The following is a 6,734-nucleotide window of genomic DNA, read 5'->3' on the forward strand; positions in this document are numbered from 1 at the left end:
CTCCCTGCGGCCATCTCCCACTCATCCTTCAGAGCTGAGCCGAGGCGTTGTGCCCCGGTCAGCCTTCCCGACCACGCTGACTGCTTCGCCGTTCCTCCAGAGTCAGCTGTGCGCCCAGGACTTACTCCTTCCTTAGCGCTTAGTTAACGTAGCGCACGTAGAGCATGTTCTGGAGTCTGCCCGGACGGAAAGCGCCACCCCCCCCCACCCCCAGGATGGGACGCGTCTCTCCAAAGCCTAGTGTGGGGCGGGGGGTGGGGGAGCGCCCAGTAAAGATCTGTTGAGCGAATGACTGAGCGAATAAAAGGAAGAACGTTACTTTATGCTACTGAACAAGCCAGTCTCCATCTTTGGGCCTCAGTTCCGTTTTCTGTAAAGTGGGGGCGAGAGAGCGTAGAACGAGGGAACAAGGACGTGCCTGCACGTGTTTAACAACCAAGGGGAGAAAGAGCCTGTGTTTGTGGCACCTGCCAATTCCCATGGTGTAAATTGTGTCGCCGTGGCTGACTGCGGTGTGAACAACGGGCTCTCACTAGCAGGTGCAAGCCGCGTCTGGCTCACCACTGCAGGCCGACCTGGAAGGGCCCGAGCCTCCACGGCGCTCACTGGGTCCGCGTCCTTGCACGAGGGCCCCTGTTGGGAGCCTGGGGGGAGGGGGGGTCAGGCTGCTCCCCGCCCTCGTCGCCACCCCAGCACCCCCAATTATCTCTTAGATCCAGTCCCGGGATCCGGACGCTTGCACCCGGGCCGCCCGGTGCCCTTGTTGCCAGTATCCTAGGGCACTTCCGTGCCCTCCGGGCGGACAGCTCTCTGTGACTCTCCCCAGCAGCCTTTGCAGACGATTTAAGGCCGGTTGCTTGGCCCAGGCCCTGACATCAGACTGTGCCGGGTCCCCGTGTTTGTGTGCCCCACTTTCCCGACGGCGCTGACCTGACCCAGGCTGCCTGGAAGCAGGGGCTGTGTCCAGGCTCAGTTTTGCTCTTGCTTGACCTCTAACCCCTGACCCTGCTGGTCCCACCCTCCTCCTCCAAACTCTTTATTCCCTCCCCCCGCCACTGGGTGCCCCTTTCCCGTCTCCTCTGCCCACCTCTCCTCCTGTGTCACCGGCCAGTGGATCCCTGCCTGCAGTCGCTTCCTCTGTCATCCGGCTCCCTTTCTGCCCAGCTGTCCCAGCGGAAGCCCTGGGCGTGGCTGTCCCCGAGCCGGGCTCTAGGTGCCTACTGCCTGCGGGCCCTCTGCAAATTCCTTCTCTCTCTCTCAACCTGTTTCCCCATCTATAAAATGAAGATAATAGCAGCAGTTACCTCCCGGGGGTTGTTGCGTGGTCGGTGGGAGGAGGCATGTAAACTCCCATGGCGTCTAGTGCACAGAAGGTGCTTCCTAAATGCTCAGGGCTCACCTTAGTCATCCCTTCCTCCCGAATGCAGCCTGGGGGGAGGGGGGGCCTGGCTCGGGGCGCTCACTGCACGTGCGTGGTCCCCGAGGGCACGAGCCCGCCGGGGCACAGGTGGTAACAGGTGGTAACGCTGGTGAAGGAGCGAGGGAGGGAGTGGACACCGGCTGCCCGGAGGACGCGGCGCACCAGTCGGGAGGCCAGCAGGTGGCGCCAGCGCCCGCGGGGCTCTGCCCGGGGCCACCTCCCTGCCCTTGCTGAGGAGCCCCGGCTGGCGGGCTCAGGGACAGACATTTCCGTCGGGGTGTCCAGCCTCACTTGGCGGGGGGGGGGGGGGGGGGGGGGGGATGCTGGGGCGGGGGGGGGCGGGGGGGGAAATGCTGGGGAAAGGGGCCTGGCTGAGGGGTTCACGGCACAGACCGTGCGGTGGGGACGTGAAATGAGAGGCCATTCAGTCGATGAGTCAAAAGCTGAGATCCAGGAACCAGACACAGCTTGGGGGACGATGTGGTGAAATCAATCAGTGAGAGGAAGGGGAGGCCCGGTTTCTATGGCAACGGTAGTGTTTGTGGCAAGCCGGGGACGCCCGGGTCCCCAGGCTTGTGAGCAGTGATTCAGTACAGGAAAGGGAAGGTTTCGGAGGGACTGGGTGCTGCAGCCCGGATGCCCTGTGGCTTCTTCTTGGTGCTCAGCGCACGCACCCGAGCGCGGCCCAGGACCTGGGCTCTGGAAGATGCCAGGTGGGGAACTGAGCCCCTGCTCCTCACTGCACTTGCACAGCTCACTGATGGTCACAGCGGCCCTCTGGAATTATTGTTACCCCATTTAAAAAAATTTTTTTAAATCTTTATTTATTTTTGAGAGAGAGACAGCATGTGAGCAGGGGAGGAGCAGAGAGACAGGGAGAGACAGGGAGAGACAGAATCCGAAGCAGGTTCCAGGCTCGGAGCTGTCAGCACAGAGCCTGACACGGGGCTCGAACTCACGAACTGTGAGATCATGACCTGAGCCGAAGTCGGATGCTTAACTGACTGAGCCACCCAGGTGCCCTATTGTTACCCCATTTTAGAGAAAAGGAAGCAGTCACCTTGGCCAGGATGACATGGGTGGGACATGAGGATTAGAACCCAGACTAGTGTCACCCTGACCGTGCATGTGACGACCCAGAAAGCAGAAAACGAGGAACAGAGGCATGGGAGATAGAGTGTGGCTAAGACCCAGGACGAGACGGGAGAGGGCCCTTCAGCTCCCTTGGCCTTCCTGCCTGCCCTGCCCTGTGTGAGCCCAACACTGATAGGGAGGGAGGCTGGCACAGTGCTTGGCTGGATGTGGGCCAGAGACTGGGCATCCTGCCTCCCTCCCTCTCCTCCAAGCCCAAGAAAGCAGTGCCCAGGTCTGGTCGAGCCAGCGTCCCCCATCACTTTCCCTGTTCCCTGGTTCTGGGGACAAGAGGGACAGTTGGGAGGGCATCATATCTGTCCCCTATTCTACCCTCCGGGCCCCTGCTACCGCCTGGGAGTTCCCGGCCTCTCTGTTGCTGGCAGGACAGTTTCATTCTTGTTAAGCCACGGGGGCCCCCACAATTTCAGTACGAAAGGGGTATCCTCTCCTGCCCTCAGGCCCTGATGGCACGCAAGAGGGAAGCCCAGCCAGTCCCCATCTCTCCACCTGCAGTGGGAGGGACAGAGGTTGTTAGGGCCTTGGGCCTCTTCCATTCCAGGCCTCCTCTTGTCTTGCAGAAGAGAAAACGGAGGCCCATAGAAGGAAAGCGGTTCTTCCGAGGTCACGGAGTGAATCCCTGGAAGAGAAAACTAGATCCCCTAATTCCTGACACTACATTCTGTGATCCCAGGAAGAATATTCTTGAACATGGCACTGGGGTCTCAGAACGGAGTCAGGCGGATGGATGAACAGAGGGAGAGAGGGCAGATTAGTTGGCATAACCTAGCCCCAGCTGTCTACCTTGTTACCTCGGGATGACAGAGGGGAGACCACCGCGTGCACGTCAGGGGTGTCAGTGTCGGGGAGCTAAGTTGACTGTGTGACCTTGGGCCCCAGGGCTAACCCACCTCCAGGGTTGCAGGGAGGGTGGATGAGGTGGCAGGGGAGCACTTAGGAATTACGGGGTGCCTTGAATGTTCTTGGTCGTCAGGGAAGGCAAGTCATGTCCTGCGGGACCGGGAGACAGAGCCGCCCTGCAGGGCCGAGGCTGGGGACGAGCAAGGTGCCTGCCCCCTGCCCCTCAGGAGAGCAAGGAGGGCGTATGAATTTTTGCTGTGTTCTATAGGAGCAGCAGTCTCCTCCCCTGGGGGTGGGGGGTGGGTAGCAGGTTCCCCAGACCCGGGGAGGTACCCAGAGGCTGTGGGAAGCTGAGCACTAATTAGCTCTCCCTCCCTAATTGGACTTAATTGCCTCCTTGTGCTCAGCATTTAAGACACTGCATCACTTAGCGGGGGGAAGGGTGACAACTCAGCGGGGGGTGGTCAGGGCTCCCCTTGGGGAAGGGAGGGAGGCAGGCGGCCCGTGGGTGGGCCCGTGCCCAGCCTTTCTGCTCCTGTGGGGGAGGGGGCCGGGAGCCTCTCGGCCTCCCATCTGGTGCCTCTGGCCTCAGTTTCCCCACTCTTGGGGGCTTTCTCATTTTTCTGCCCAGAGGAGATGTGGAATCTGGGCCTGGACCCACCCCTGGCTCCTCTGCGGTGGGGTCACGGTTCAGAGTGTGGGCTTCACCTGGGTCTCTGGGGTCTGAATTCGAGCTGCACCGCTTAACTGGTTATGTGACCTTGAACCCGTGGGGCTTTGTTTGCTCATCTTTAAAACGGAGCTGATAATAACAACCCCTCACTCAGCCCGCTCTGCGGAGGGCCAGGTAAATAAGGCACCTGTGCTACTTAGAACAGGGCCCAGCCGCGAAAGCACTGTCAGCCGCTGGCACAGTCCCCGTCCCCAACCTCGGCTTCCTCATCTGTAAAATGACAGACTGAAGCGGTGTTTCCTGAGACGTGCCCCCAGGTCCCACCCCAGACCATTCCCAGAGTGTGGAATCAAAACATCTGAGACGTCGGGTGCTGGCAGTCTTGTGATTCTGACGCCCAGTGAGGGTTGAGAGCACTGGATGGAAGGTTCCCCCGCAGCCCTGACCCCTGAACACTCGCTCTCAAGTAATGCACCCCCCCACCCCCCGCCCGCCGCCCTGCACCGCAGCAACGCAGGCCCCAGGACGTGCACCTGTGCACACCGGAAGCAGGTCCCTCCCCGCTCACTTGGACAGAGTCCTCCTCTATAAAATGAGAATAGTAACCTGCTGTGTTCACCTCCCTGGAGATAACGTCACTAGTGATAGAGCCTGGTCGAAAGGTGGGCAATTATACTGTTCCTCCTGCTCTAGGCATTTACTGAGCACCTAGCATGTACCCCATCTCCTTTATACACAGTGACTACTGAGTCCTAAGCTCCCAGAGCGACTGGTCCTGACCCATCGGACAAGTCAGGGTCTCGGGCTAATGTCTTTCGTTAGCTCTCGCTTGGAATCAAATTAGCCAATGAACAGAAAGAACCTAGAACAGGCCCGGACGCAGGGAGTGCTCTATAAACAGCGACACCCGCCAGGCTGGGGGTGGGGAGGCGCCTCGCTGCAGGGCATGCGGTAAAGAGGGGGGTGTGCAGGTTCAGGAAGGAGTATGGTGACATGCTGGGCTCAAGTGTGGGTAGAGCATGCGTCAGCCACTGTGCCAGGGCCTGAGGGTACGGGGGGGGGGGGGGCAGGACCCCTCCAGCCCTCCCCTCGAGGAATTCCCCTCATTGGGGGATAAACAGAGGCATCCACAGTGTCACTATGTGTGACAAGAGATGCTGGGGGCTTAGCGGGGACAACTAACCCGGCCTCAGTGGCACTTTCAGCTGAGCCTAGAGGGTGAGGAGGAGTTGGTCAGAGGGCAAAGCCTGTGCCAAGTTCAGGCAGGTTAGCCTAGAAGCAGCAGAGAGGTCAGGATTGTTAGAATCTAGAGGGCAAGTGAGGAGGCTCTGGGGACCCAGGGCGTTAATGAGCCAGCTCAAGGAATTTGGACTTTCTCCCTGATACATTGGGTGCACTGTAACTTGAAGTTTTGTGGAAACATGCCAAGGTTTACATTTTGGGAAGATGGCTGTGGTGTGGGGAGGAGAAAGGGTCGTGTAGAGGCAGGGGTGGAGGCAGGGAGACTGGCCCGGGGGCTCCAGCAGTTACCTAGAATGGGGAGCGATTCTAGAGGCAGGGTCCACAGGACGTGGGGGCTCGGTGGCCAAGGGAGATGCAAAGAACTCCATCTGGTACATGCAGGGGGTGGGGGGATGGCCAGTACGGAGGCTCGGGTCACTCCCGGCGGGGGGGGGGGATGCTTGCAGGGAAGGGCTTTTCCCTGGCCTTCCCGGGACAGGCTGGGAATCCCTGGCCCAGAGACACCCTGTTGGGGCAGGCCTATCTGGATCCTCCCCAGCCCACAGGGCAGGATGTGCGGGGTGCCTGCTCTGGGAATGCGTGTTTCGGACCCAAAAGAGGTGCGGGCAGGGGAGTTCCCAGGAGCTCCACTCCCACCTTCCGGCCTCTGGCCCTGGGGAACTCAGTTGTGGCCCTGGGGAACAGGTTGCAAAGGGGAGGCCAGAAGGCAAGCTCTCTGGGCCGAAGGGCAGTTCGATGGTGGAAACGTGAATGTTCCCACTTGCATTTGAGTTCTGCCCCAGTCCGGGGGTCTGCAGCCGCCGGTCACTGTGTCCTTGTCTGCCCCAGCCCTGGCCACTCCCTTTCCAGGCTCCTCCTGCACGCCTCTCTGCTTCCTCAGCCCGCTCTGTGCCCTCCCTCGTGAAACTTGGTTTCTGGGAGAATGTGATTTGAATTAACTCCTGGGAGAAAAATCACAGAAACCAGGAAAGGGGGGCCTGGGCAGGGGGCAGTGAGTCATGTTTCCATGTGTATTTTTCAAACTTTCCGATGGGAGTTTGGGAAACAACAGCCTTTTGGTTGCCAACTTAGACCTGGCTCTCCAGGGGTTCCTGGTTCTGTGTCTGTAGGTTTCACCTTGACTGCCACTGCACCCAGGCCAGTCCTTCGGGTCTGCTTCATCTCCGGGGATCCCTTCCCTCTCTCCCTCCGGGCCCATGCTATCCCTGTTGGAGGGGCCCAGAGCAGTCTCTCCTGGGGCGACTTCAGTCTGTCCTCTGCTGCCATTGCACAGTAACAGCCTTCCATCTACCCCATTTCAGGGCGGACCCATGGGGCCTGCAGTCACTCTGGCCAGCCCTGCGACCCTTGGGAGCCACCATCAGCACCAGGGAGCGTGGGCTCCAGGAACCTCCTCTCTGCCCCAGC

Source organism: Panthera pardus, unplaced genomic scaffold (assembly GCF_024362965.1).
Source record: "Panthera pardus isolate Hobbes unplaced genomic scaffold, ASM2436296v1 HiC_scaffold_21, whole genome shotgun sequence".
Lineage (NCBI taxonomy): Eukaryota > Metazoa > Chordata > Mammalia > Carnivora > Felidae > Panthera > Panthera pardus.